General features: G+C 45.3%; 1 long non-coding RNA gene across 3 annotated transcripts; it reads right to left on the bottom strand.

Moving 5' to 3' along the window:
- Positions 1–214: 214 nt before the first annotated feature.
- LOC108351895 (uncharacterized) lies at positions 215–5,841 on the bottom strand. Of its 3 annotated transcripts, XR_005489048.2 has the most exons (5): positions 4,980–5,841; positions 4,256–4,365; positions 2,836–2,987; positions 2,181–2,316; positions 215–857 (listed from the first exon to the last, which is right to left on the bottom strand). It is a non-coding gene; the product is annotated as an uncharacterized LOC108351895 (long non-coding RNA). The 3 variants fall into 3 exon arrangements; XR_010054725.1 differs by having other exon boundaries at positions 215–2,316; positions 4,980–5,838; XR_010054724.1 differs by having other exon boundaries at positions 215–2,987; positions 4,980–5,837.
- Positions 5,842–13,822: the final 7,981 nt, after the last annotated feature.

The raw sequence follows: 13,822 nt of genomic DNA, 5'->3' as shown, positions 1-13,822 counted from the left end.
TAGTGACATCACTAGCTGGGAAGGAAAGGTTGAGTCAAGGAGAAGATTTCGTCAGGAAGGCTGTGAGAGCAGAACTGTGGGTATGTTGGCCTTGAGGAACCTGGAACTCCAGAGACCAACTCATCAGACAGCATTATCATTAACGTCAGACTCCATTAAATTGGCAAAGTGGGAGAATAAAACTTTTAAAACAAAAAGATGAATCCAGGAGGTATTGCATTTCAGACAGAAATTGTATTAGCTTTCTTCATAGTTCACCCACAGACAGCCACAGCTCCCAGAGTAAAGCCTCTGTCCAGGAGAGGCCTCATCACATCTGCATATTACAAACAAATCTCGGCCTGGACCTCCAGTGCCCTTAGAATTCCCAACAGGAGCTGGGGAAGCCCAGAAGTACCATGTTTACCACTAAATGACAATGAAGTATGTGGTGATCCAGTGTTCAGGTCTTCTTCCTCAGATATGGAGCAGTTCTCCACCTGGCAGAGGTTTGCTTGCAGTAGGACATGTTGGTACAAGCTACACCATCAAGGTCAATAGCATGTGGACAGTCTCTCAAGTACCAGCCAGTTGTAAGATCCGAAAGAGGGCCTCTGTCAGCCCTGGCCTGTGCTGTGTGAGCATGAATTCATGTTTTGTTAAATATTTAACAAGCAAGTGAGTCACAGTTTGGTTTTAGGGGAGGCAATAAAGATAAGACACAGTGACACATTGAGCATCAGGGACCTTCGGCTGCATCCTTCTAGTGTCCAAAGCTTGGACAGATTACTTTGTATCCGTGAGTATGGTTCTTCTGAACTTGTTAGGATGGGTAGAATGAAAAGAGTATCTGTCCACATACCGTGAGGCCAGCTGTCCTGATGACAGAAGCCAGATGCAAACAGTATTATTATTTAAAGGTGTTTGGTAGATGGACCACACCTAGTTGACATAGGGATGACAGAGGCTCTAAGTTCTGTTTTCAGAACCCACACTGGGTGGATCGCAATCACCTGTAGTTCCAACTCGGGGCAGTTCAATACCCTTTTCTGTCCTCCACCTGTACACACACTCATGAAAGATACAAATAATGACACATTTGTTACAGTTCTGTTGCTGTGCTAAAACCAGGACCAAAAGAGTTGGGAAGAGTTTATTTTAGCTCATGGTTCCAGATGAATAGGACTCCATCATGGCTAGGAGACCGGGCAGCAATGGGCAGTCAAAGGAGCAGGAGCCTGAGGCTGAAACGTGACCTCCTGAACAGTGCCACCAAATGGGAACCAAGTGTTCAAAAACCTGAGGCTACAGGGGCCATTTCTCTTTCAAATCACCACCTATGCATATGAATAAAATAAAACCAGCGATAAATCCTCAGATGGACAATGCCTTGAGTGATTTGAGCTATAGAGTTTCGGTGGCTATTCTATATCCAGGCAGGTTCTCATTGCAAATACAAGTTCTTGAAGAGGCTGGGTGTGTAGGAGGGTGTGCAGAAGTTCTATGAGAACTCAGTTGCTTCTGCCCAGATTTTCTGTCAACCTAAAACTACTATACAGGGTATAAAAAAACAGAGGTATATACACCTTAGAGATACTCACTCCTTAGCCAGAGGAAAGAGAAATTGGAATGCTCTTTAAGCAGCAGTAAATGGGGGAGGAACAGCCATGCATACACATGCAATAGATGGGCACTTTTCTTTCTAGCATCCCCCTGTTTATCTTCAAGCAGTGGGTCAGTACTGGGCTTGTGTGTTTGCGTGCTTACTTGCTTTAAGCTTTATTTTATTCTTAACTATGTGTGTGTGACTTGTGTGAAGCTGCGTTTCCACAAAGGGCGGAGGAGGGTACTGGATGCCTTGAATACCACATGAGTGCTGAGAAGGTAACTCAGGACCTCTGCAAGAGCAGCAAGTGCTCCTAACCACTGAGCCATCTCTCCAGCCCCAGTTCCGTTCGTTGATCAGTAAAACTGCCTTAGTTCCCGTTCCCCATGGTATAAGTGGCCATCAAATGGAGAGTGGTCCAGCCACCTTCAGCATCCCAGGAAGGAGTGAGAGGCCATCACACGTTTGGCCTTCACGTTGTCAAGGCACACAGCACCCCCATCATGATCAGCTGGCAATGAGCAAGGGAGGAGCTGGTGTTGACTGGTGACCTCAACCAGACCACTTTGGTGTGGCTGTTTTGTACCCCTCTGACCTTCAGTTGGTGCCTCCTCCCAAGAAGCAGATGCCTGTGAGTGAGGCAAGACCTATGACATCATTTGATCCCGCGGTCCTTCGTGACTCGAGCTTTACTGAGGGCAAAACGTCTTGTGATCACTGCCAAACTGTTTCTGGGAAAGGAACAGAGTTACAGTGTGTGGGTAATGGGGCGGTGGTAAGAGAGTGGAGGGAAGGAGTTAAGTTCAAGGTGATTTCAATGACACTTTAAAACAACGTGACATCACTTAGATTCAACATCAATCTTCCACTGGGGATTCTTTCTCCGTAGGTTCGAATCAGTGATGCCAATGTAGCTGTTGATCAGAACCAAGTATGAGGGATCTTTAGATAAAAAACTGTACTGCAAAGGTGTTACAGAAGAACTGTAATGAGTGTTGAATTGAAAGCTTAAAATTTTAAGTTTGTGCCTGCACAAAATTTAAAATTTATAAACAAATCTGTCTCTCTCTGTCTCTGTCTCTCTGTCTCTCTCTCTGTCTGTCTGTCTGTCTGTCTGTCTCTGTCTCTGTCTCTGTCTCTGTCTCTCTCTCTCTCTCTCTCTCTCTTTCTCTCTCTCTCTCTCTTTGTCTCTCCCCCGCCTCTCAGAAGGGGGGTGAGTACAGGTACCCATGTCCAGAAGACACACATACATCAGAGGACAGCTTCTAGGAGTCCATCTTCGCCTTCTACCTTGCTTTGAGGACCTCTCTTGCCTGCTCCTCTGTCTTATCTTCCATGCCGGCTGACCTGCAAGCTTCTAGGTGACTCTTCTGTCTCTGTCTCCCATGTCATTGCAGGAGCCCTGGAATACAGATACAAACTATGAGAGCTAATTTTTCTGACAAGGGTTTAGGGGATCCGAGCTTGGGTCATCAGTCTTGCTTGGCAAGTGCTTTACTTCACGGAGCCGACCTCCTCATCATGTTTTTTTGCAAGGTATATTTGACTGAAAATACACTAGGAATAGGTCAAGACAATACAAGAATCTTTTCTCCAAATGATTCAATGAGAGCTAGCATATATTCAGCATAAACATCACTTTGGGTTATGCTAGAACTGTCCCACGGAATGAAAATTTCTGGACAGGTTGTAACCAAAGATGAGTTGAAATCACACAGGCTGTATATGATGCAGTTACACTGGAAAGGGGAGAAGTGTGACCCCAGTATGCAAGGCCCATAGGGAGACAATGAAGGAATTAAAGCAGACCCTTCAGTCGCTCCACCATGGGATGCTCTCTCCTACTCCAGTTCCCTCATACATGTGGTTCCCAGCTCTTTTCTCTGCAGTCTTCAAAGTCTCCTCAGCTTTGCGGCTTTCCCCATAGACCCCACTGCTCAGATGATCTGCCCCTGAAGTTCCTCACTAGGTTTTACCACACTTCATACTTACACATAGCTTGCTTTGTTCCTGTGCGCGTCATGTCTCCCACAATGGAGATAGTCAAGACTTGCCAGGCACAGGCTAGCCTCAACTGCTTCCTTTCCCAACATGTCTCCCACATGGCCAGTTGCACCTTGTGGTTAATAGGCCAACAATAAGTGCACGGGAATATGAAAATTTCATGGCCGACACTTCGGTGCAAGCGGACCTGTTTGTGAGAAGGTTACTCAGCACCCAATCTCTCCCTCATCTCCCGAAGGTGATGGGAAAAGGTAACAAACGAGCCTCTTCCCTCCAGACCACGGTTTCATTTTTGTATTCTCCTAAAAACACATCACATCTACACGGCTAGCCATGGAGGGCAGGGGAGCAGCATGCCAACTGCTCTGGGGGGAGGGGGAGGGGGAGTTCATTGCTGGTAGAGCTGCAGTATTCCTATACGTTGAGCCCTAACGTTGAGCACAGGCCCCCATACAGAAAGTTAAGTTTCAAACCCAACTAAGCTATTTGGGACTTTTTCTACCTTCTCCCAGGAAAAGGGAATGGAAGTAATCCAAGGTGATACACTCTGATCTCACAGGGGTATCTCTAGGCTTCCAGGCAATTCGGTTCTGAGTTGCACAGGTGGATAAAGACCATGACAGAGTAGAATCAAGGAAACCTCCCCAGAACCTTCTATGGCTTTACCTCCTCCATGTACTATTGCATCTTCTTAGTGTCTGCCACTCTGCCACAGGGGAATAGCACATACAGACGTTTTATTCCCTTTCTAAGGGAACCTAAGTAGAAAGAGGTACCTATGGGAAGAGATACGTGGGGAGAAAAAAAAGAATTAAATATACCAGTGTTCCTAGAAGTCCTTGGGAGGACAGTGACACTGTCGCTCACATCTGTAGGATGGATTATGTTAACTAAAGATTACAGCTAGAAATTGCCTAGCTCTGGTCTCTCATCCCCATTTTATAGATAGGGAAACCGAGGCTCACTGAGTATGGATGGCCACACTCGAGGTCTCTAAAGTCTTTGGAGTTTCTGGATCCCGGTTTATTGACCTTCTCATTATACTGAAAGGTGCCGTCTCTTAAAAAAATCAAGCCATAAGATATTATTTTTTATCTGTATTATTCTATTCAACTACCTGTAATTACCATAGCTCCATACACAGCCCTTTTCTAGAATTCCAAATACATTTTTCACTTTCATTTTGTATTTTATGAGCCTCCAAAGACAACAGGACATTTTTGTGAGAATCTGGAACTTTGAAAAATGTTACTTTCAAACATCATAATGTAGCCCATTTTTTAAGTGTATCAGTATGCTGATGACTCATGTCTACTTAATAACAGCGCCCCCATGGAGAGGTCCTTATAATCATAGGGACCTTCTCACACCAAAGTCCTCTTTGTTCTACCTAAGTTCCGACTCTGAGGTAAATCTCAAGCTGTGAGCATCAGGAAGGGTGAGGTGGTCTGAGCCAAAAAAGAAGCTTGCTGATCTCTAGGAGAGAAGCTTCTAGAGATTTCAGGTTTCAATCACCCCAACAGCCCAGGAACACATAGGCTGCCCGCCTCTCTTGTGACGTCACATCTCAGCCCTTGTTTTCTGTCAACACTGCTTTCAGCCCTGTGGGGATGAGATGGAGTCACAGCTTTCTAGTCCCGTTCTACTTGTTCTTAAGACAACAGAAGGAAAAAGGATGTCAAACACATTCCTGATGAAGGTCCCAGTGCCGGCCACAGGGGCCACCTGCGCATGCCTGAAATTCCCCAGCAACCTAATGGGCAGTGGATGGAGGAGTGGGTAACCAGGGAAACCAGAGACCCTGATCCTTTGAACCGTTTACCTGTGTGTCCGTGGGCATTTGCTTCCTTCCTATAAAGCATGTACTACCAGGATGGATGAGCACCGGCTTCCGTTCTCATGGAGACAGCTGGCTGGGGGATCAGCCCTGCCTCTTTAAGACTTGGCTTCCTCATTGATGAAATGGGACCAATAACAACCCCGTCACTGGTCTATTACAGAGACGGTGAAGCTAATAAGGGATTCAGAATTCCCAGTGCATGGCGGAATCTTAGCAAATGTTAATTATCATTTTTTATTATGTAAACCTTTTTCATGTTTTGGTTTAAATTAGGATGTATAAAAATACCACAGTGCAATGTACATTTTGCCGATGGATGGGAGGGTGGAACCCAAAGAGAGGGAGAAGCTGTGAATGAAAGAGGTTTGAGCTCTCATTGATTGGTTGATGGATTCCTCTAATGTTGATGTATTTATTGATCATACACACACCATGAAGAGCTGCAATCTCAGGAACCAAAAGCCAAAACAAATGCCTGTGATTCACCCTTTGGAAGGGCAAAGCAGGAGGGCCAGGAATTCAAGTCCAGCCTCAGTTGAATAGTAAGTTTGAGGTCAGCTGGGATACATGAGACTTTCTCTCTACATACATACATACATACATACATACATACATACATACATACATGCATACATACATACATACACACATACATACATACAAACATGCATATATAAAGACATAAATAGCAAATGAGTAAATAAATTCTTCCTCCCTTGAGTTGTTTCCCTCAGGTGATTTGTCAGCGTCATACGAAAGAAAGCTAGAGAGGTGGGGTCCTTGGTGCTGACTACCGCTGAGCATTGGTTCCCAAGGCTTCGGAACTGGTCGGTAGAAAGAATGTGGAAAACTTGAGAATACGGCTCAAGAAACTGGGTAATGCTATAAGCAAAGTGATTGATTCTGTGAGTGAGTCTGGCCTAAGCTCTGAAAGCCGGAATGTTGATTGGAATGACAGACAGTTAAGACTGAGCTCATGAGATCTGAGGGGAACAGGAACTCCAGAAGGCTGGCCGAGAGGCCATTCCTCTTCAGTTGTAGCAAAGGACTTGTCTATGCTGTGTTCCCTGAAGCTCCAGGGAAGGATGAGTTCAAGGAAGTGATGTGTTAGTCTTGGAGGACATCAGTGCAGTTTAGCACTGAGGCTGTGGGTTTTCTGACTGTGTCCAGTACACAGCATGGTACCACATGCCCCAGAGACCAGACATGGAGTTACTGCATTTAACACTGTCCTTGCATTTGCTTTTGTCTGGGTCCCATCTCTTCTCTCTTCTACGCCTACTCTTGCTTTATGGAAGGGGAATGTTTACTGTGCTGAAGTATGTTTCAAAAATGTATATTCTTTTAAATGTTTCTTTTAATCTTTAATAAGGACTCAGAGCTAAGAGCTACCTTCCTTCCTGTTTAATCTGGTTTTAATGTATGTTTCAGGAGTTTGTTTGTATTTCTGATGTTAATGGTGTGATACGATTTGAGGAAAGATATGGAAACAAAATGGCGACTTCATGCGTGTGTGTGTGTGTGGTGTGTGTGTGTGGTGTGTGTGGTGTGTGTGTGTGGTGTGTGTGTGTGGTGTGTGTGTGGTGTGTGTGTGGTGTGTGTGTGGTGTATGTGTGGTGTGTGTATGGTGTGTGTATATGTGTGTATGGTGTGTGTGTATGTGTGTGTGTGTGTTTACCTGTAGGCTCACAGGTCAAGTTGAGTGCTGTTCTTCAGGGGCCTTCCACCTTGGGTAATTTTTCTTTGTTTATTACCACTTCATCAAGGCTGGACAGCCTGCAAGTCCCAGGGATCCCCGTGTTTCCACATTCCAAGTGCAGGAATTTCAAGTACATGCCACCATGCCTGGCTTTTTGAAACATTGCATGTGTTATGGACACCACGCTCAGGGCCTCCTGCTTCTCTGACAAACATGTTACTGACCAAACTGTCTTCCTAGCCCTGGCTTTATATTTTTTAAAATTATTTAAGAACCTTGATAATTTTTAACTTTACCCAAAGAACATTTCATTTTGGTGGGCATGCGGTTCTGTATATCTTAACACATATAGAGATGTTTGTAACCACCAAAACAGACAGGATATCAGTTTTAGCACCTCAGAAAACTCTTTCCTGGTATCTCTTTGCAACCAAACCCTTCCACACCCAACTGCGGTGGGCTGCTGACTTTCTCCAACTCTACCTTTCTTCTCTAGAATGTCACATAAATGAGGTTGTACAATGTGCAGCCTTTGGAGACCAACCCTCTCTCACTTAGCACTGCACAGTCAAGATTTATGTGCATTTCTGCATGTGCACACCTCGTCGTCGCCCCCCCACCCCCGTCATTGTTTATGCACATGACGGTTGGTTGATTCATTTAGCCATTGTTCCAGTTTGGGATCATTCTAAATAAGTCAGTGGTGGGAACATTCGCATTTAAGGTTCTAGGTCAACAGAGAGTCGCATTTCTCTAGAACCATGCCCAAGAAGTGGGAAGACCCAGAAATCATGGGCTGGACATCATAGAACATTTCTAAAGTGCTCTGCAGAAAGGCACCAGAAGTTGAGCACTGAATTGGAAGGTGCTGCTACCTTCTTGCCAGCATGCAAGGTTTTCCTAAGTGCCTCTGTCAGGGTTTTTAACAGGCACATTGTAGCATCTCTCTTTAACCTCTGTATCTCCAGGGAACAAGTGTACTTTTGAGTTTACGTGTTTGGTAACCTGTCTGTTCACAGCTTTGGCCTCATATTTTTTTAAAACATAAGTTGCTCACCAGTCCTTAAGTTGTGAAAATTCCTTACGGATCCAGAAGACTCTTTTGTTCCCTCCTCTTCTACTTCTGAATGAGATTGTATAGAATAGGTGTCACTCTGTCTTGGCTGTTTGGTAGAATTTATTAACGAAACACCCGGGCCTCAAGGTCCTTGGCTGCTGGCTTTTGTGGGTTCTCCAGTACAAACAAAATATATTTAATAGATAGAGGAACAGGTGATTCTCTTTTTCTTGAATGAGTTTGTTAGCTTTTGTCTTTCAAGATTTCATCCATTTTGTGGAAGTGATCTAACTTAGGTGCAGCCTCTCACAGCATTTTTGTGTTCTCACACCTGTGAAGATGATGGACCCATTCTCCTTCTCCTCCTCCTCCTCATCCTCCTCCTCCTCCTCCCCCTCCTCCTCCTCTTCCTCCTCCTCCTCCTCCTCTTCCTCCTCCTCCTCTTCCTCCTCCTCCTCTTTCTCCTCCTCCTCTTTCTCCTCCTCCTCCTCCCCCTCCTTCTCCTTCTTCTTCTCTTCTTCTTCTTCTTCTTTCTCCTCTTCCTCCTCCTTCTCCTCCCTCCTCCTCCCCCCTCCTCCCTCCTCTTCCCCCTCCTCTTCCTCTTCCTCCTCCTCCTACTCCTTCTTCTTTTTTATTATTACATGCTTTTATTTTTGTCCCCTTCCAGTCCTCCCTCCCAGAGTTCTTCACCCCTGCTATCTCCCCTTCACTTCTTAAAGTGTGGCCCCCCATCCTCCTTCCCTGGAACATCAAGTTTCTATAGGATTCGGCACATACTCTACCACGGAGACCAGACCAGTCGGTTCTCTGTTATATATGTGCAACAGGACCTCACACCAGTCCTTGTGTGCACTTTGGTTGGTGGCTTCGTCTCTGGGAGCTTCTAGAGCCCAGGATAGTAAAAACTGTTGGTCTTCCTATGGGGTTGCCATCCCCTTCAACTCCTTCAATCCTTCCCCTAACTTTTCCATAGGGGTCCTGTCCTCAGCCCAATGGTTGGCTGTAAGTATCTGCATCTGTCTCAGTCAGCTGCTGGTAGGGCCTCTCAGAGGACAGCCACACTAGGCTCCCATCTGCAAGCACAACATGGGATCATTAATAATAGTGTCAGGGTTTGGTGCTCACCCATGGGTTGGATCCCAAGTTGGGATGGTCACTGGTCGGATGGGCCCATTTTTCATGCCTGATTTTAGTAACATACCTTCTCTCTTGTTCTTGGCAAAAATTCAGATGGGTATGAGCAATCAGTGTTGTGGATCACGGGATGTTGTGAGTCACAGGATGTGGGTGGTAGGAGTTGAACATGGGTCTTCTGGAGGAACAGTATACGCGCTGAACTGCTGAGCCATCTCTCTCGACCCAATCTGCTTTCCTACCACATACCTTTGTATAAAATATAGGTCTTTATTTGGGACTTGCAATAGGTATACCTAACTTTTCTTATACTTAAATGAATAACATTTCAATTGAATTATATAAGCTGTACAATTACACAAATTCCTTTACCTTTTGTTCCTTAGGTTGTATTTTCATATTAATAAACTTAAACATATAACCTTTCTATTAAATACGTTGTATTTTCCCTTCAACAGTCTTACAAGAATATAGATCTTACACAGACTTTCATACCAGCCTTCTCTGGCCCATGCTAGTCTCCTCTCTCTGGTTCCAAATTTAGCATGAGTGGCTGTCAGATTGAATACTAAAAGCATTTTTCTTTTTGCAATTCTTTACTGATAAAGCTTAACCTAAAATCTGTACTGGGTCTATCAAGCCGTGGCTTAAATGAGAATTAAAGCGTTTCTGAGGGTCAGAGCTATACTTGATTCTAAACGACTTGGTTTTGCAGCATTGGATATAAAAATAAAGCCTTTACACCAGCCATACTGTGGATCTAATTCTAAAACTGTGTGCAAAAACAGTGATGGCTGAACCCAGTGTAGGGTGGGGACTGGCAAGGTGCATTTGAGGCTAGAGGGATGGCTCATTAGTTAAGAGGGTTTCCTGATCTTGCAGAGGACCTGGGTTTGGTTCTCAGCACCCATGCAAAATGGTTTGCAATTGCATGTAATACCAGCTCTGTGTGTACCTACACCCAAATCTCTCTCTCTCTCTCTCTCTCTCTCTCTCTCTCTCTCTCTCTCTCACACACACACACACACACACACACACACACACACACGGTTGATTGCATTTAAACTATGAGTTCTTTGAAGGGATATCCAAATGTGATGATTTCTAGAAATGTTAATAAACAGGAACTTCCTGTTTTCCAATATATTAAGAAAATAAAAAGCAGGTTAGCTGTGCTTAATGGGTTAGCATGTTTGAGGTCTGGAAAAGGTCATCTCATGCATGGCCTACAACCAAGGCAAGAAAATGATCTAAAGTTCCTAGAAAGGACTTTTCATTAAAAGGACTTTCCAAGGCTTTTTGTTCCTATAATTCTGTTTGCACTCACTATAGTGATGCTAAAAAATATTCTCTACACTCCAGTGCATGGAAGCCATGAGGCTGCAGCATCATGCAGCGAAGGCCCCAGACGCCTCTGTAACCTTGGTCCTTTCCCAGAGTGTGTGGCCACTTCTGCAGAGATTCACCTGTGAGGCTGACGGCCTGTCTAAAATCTCAGCTGATGTGAACCTGAAGGCAAGGAGGAGCGGTGTCTTTGAACCTCACTCTGATTAAGGGCTAAGGTGCCCAAAGGGTTGCATGCTGCCATGGTGACTTTTTTTAAGTTAGAATAATATTCTTGAGCTCAGAGTCTGTAAATGGTGGCCACAACACCTCGTCTTCTCCATCTACCTATCAGATATACGACCAAGGTGTTTTATCCAAATCAACTTGGTCCGTGTAGCCTTTTCTTCTTCTCATTCCAACTGTGCTAAGCAGTCTCTTTGCATGCCGCCCCATGGAGAACCTCTGGGCTAGTCCACATTTTCTCCATGACAAAATACCTGAGACGATCACCTTAAAAAGAAGGAAGGGTTTTTTTTTTTAGGTTCAGTTTTCAAAGTTCTATCATCCACGATCAATTAGCCTTATTGCTTAGGGTCTGTACATATACCTATACTATATACAACTATACACAGCTATAATATCTACAATGGCAGGAACTTGTGTGGAGAGAGGCATTTACCTCTTAGATAGCAAAAAGAGAGGGACAAGCATGGCAGTCCTGTGGGAGTCCGAATGACAATGGCTTCTATAAGCTCTTATGTTTAAAATGCTTGGCCCCAAGTTGGTGGAACTGTTTGGGCAAGGACTAGGGGGTGTGGTCATGTTATAGGAGGTGTGGCCTTGTTGGAGAAGGCGTGGCCTTGTTGCAGGAGGTGTGGCCTTATACAATGAGATGTGGCCTGCCCCTGGCGGTGGGATTTGAGGTTGCAGAAGCCCATGCTAGACCCAGTCTCCATTTATCTCTGCCTAAAATTTGTGGATAAGATGTAAGCTGTTAGCTACTTCCTCAGCGTCAGGCTGCCTGCCTGCTGCCTTGCTTCCTGCCATGATGTCACGGACTCACCCTCCGAAACTGTAAGCAAGCGCCTAATTAAGTGCTTTTAAAAATAAGTTGCCTTGGCCCTGGTGTCTCCTCACATCATTAGAAAAGTTTCTAAGGCAATTCCCTTCGAGAGGATGGCCCCAGTGACCCGACTGCTTTCTACTGTGAGGCCCCACCCCTTAGAGGTTCCAATGGTGTCATGGCTGGAGTCAAGTCCTTAGGAAATGGGCAACTTGGAGACAGTTTGGATCTAAACTCAGACCCGTATCCTCCATCTGCCTCATTCTTGTGACCCCTCGTGGTTCCTTTCTGTTACTGCTTCACTGAAATGGATTTTAATTTCCATGATTAGGACCAGGCCTGCATTTCCCTCAGTGTAGTGTTCACAAAGCAGGGGGAAAAAAGACAGTTAGTTGAGTAGTTGCTGAAATATCAGTTTATCTGTGTTCAAATTCTGACTTTTACCATTTCCTGGGTTGAAGACAATAGTCAAGTTTCTTAAGTACTCCATGCCTCAGTTTCTCCACTTTTACAAAATCAGGCCAACACCACCAATGACTAAGACATCTCTGATTGCTTTCTCTCTTGTATATCGACACAAGGTCTTTCATCTGAACCCAGAGTCAGCTTAGTCTCCACCTCCAGAGACCTGGGAGCAGAGCCAGGCCATGGAGCCTGCACTGTAGCTGCTGGGGATCCCACCTCAAGGCTTCTAGCTTGCCTGGCATGCACCTCACACCCTGAGCATCTCCTCAGCTCTGCAACTACTTTAAAAATGAAACAAGAGGTAGGGATGTGTGTGTGTGTGTGTGTGTGTGTGTGTGTGTGTGTGTGTGTGTAAAGCCGTAATAGCTTCCGCCATTACAAGATGGCGCACGATAGCGCGGGACATGTGTGTGTGTGTGTGTGTGTGTGTGTGTGTGTGTGTGTGTGTGTGTTTTGGCGGGGGGCTTCAGAAAACCGTAAGAGATTATATATAGAGAACATTCTCATATTCTGTGATTCAGCAACCCCCCTCTTAAGTACATATCTAAGGGAATCATTTCAGATCTGTGTCCAATGTCATTAGGGTTGAAGGAAACCAGGGTTACTAGCCTCAACCTTAACTCTCACCTTAGACTATTTCAAGTCTGGGTGATGTTTCCCCTGGGCAGGGGGAAAGCAGAAGAAAGAAGAGAGCAAGAACTTCTGGTGGTTTTATTCCTTCATCTAGTGCTGGTAGCAACATTGAACTATACTTGCAGGATTTGAGCATTTCCCCCTCTGTATCATAGGTCACAAAAGAAAGAAAGAAAAGGAAAGAGAAAGAAAGAGAAAGAGAAAGAGAAAGCTGGGTGTGGTAACGGATACCTGTAAGCAACACTTGGGAGGTTAGAGGAAGGAGGATGAGGAATTCCAAATCAGTCTCAGTTACATAGTAACTTCAAGGCTAAAGTCAGCCTGGGCACACGAGGGGTGTGTGTGTGTGTGTCTGTGTGTGTGTGAGAGAGACAGAGAGACAGAGACAGAGACAGACAGAGACAGACAGAGACAGACAGAGACAGACAGAGACAGACAGAGACAGACAGAGACAGAGAGAGGAGGAGGAAGACAAAGGAGAGGAGGAGGAAGTGAGAGGAGGGAGGGAAGGAGGGAGAGAATAAGAAAGCAGAGGGAAATAAAACCAAGCAAGGGAACAGAAAAAGCTGCAGATCTCTGGCTCTGGCACCTGACCCTGTTGGCTCACCCCTCTGCCTCTCCCAGGCTCCTGCCCAGATCCTTTATTGCCAGAGCAAAAATGGCAAGCTCTACGAGAGTCCAGAATCTTTACTTTGCTCCATGCCGTTGTAAGTGCGTGATTTGGGTAGTAGAATAACTTGGGCTAGGTGAGCCTCTTTATTAAAAAACAAAAACTAAAACATTTCAAAAACCTTGAAAATCATCTTCCGTGCCCCACTCTTCCTGTCTCTCATTATGCCCTGCAGGACATACTCTTGGCCTTCGAACACTTACTGCCTTGGCCAGCTCTAAATGAGCGCCAGCACTGAGGGGTCCAGCCCATGCTGAACTCCCACGGTGACCCCCCCCAAGTCCCCGCCCCGACTGACCCCGCCTCGCGGCTGCGGTCTATTTTGGGCGCACCCGCGGCGGGGCGC

Source organism: Rattus norvegicus, chromosome 9, assembly GCF_036323735.1.
Source record: "Rattus norvegicus strain BN/NHsdMcwi chromosome 9, GRCr8, whole genome shotgun sequence".
NCBI lineage: Eukaryota > Metazoa > Chordata > Mammalia > Rodentia > Muridae > Rattus > Rattus norvegicus.
Note: the sequence above shows the minus strand (reverse complement) of the source record. Positions and strands in the feature narration are given on the sequence as shown.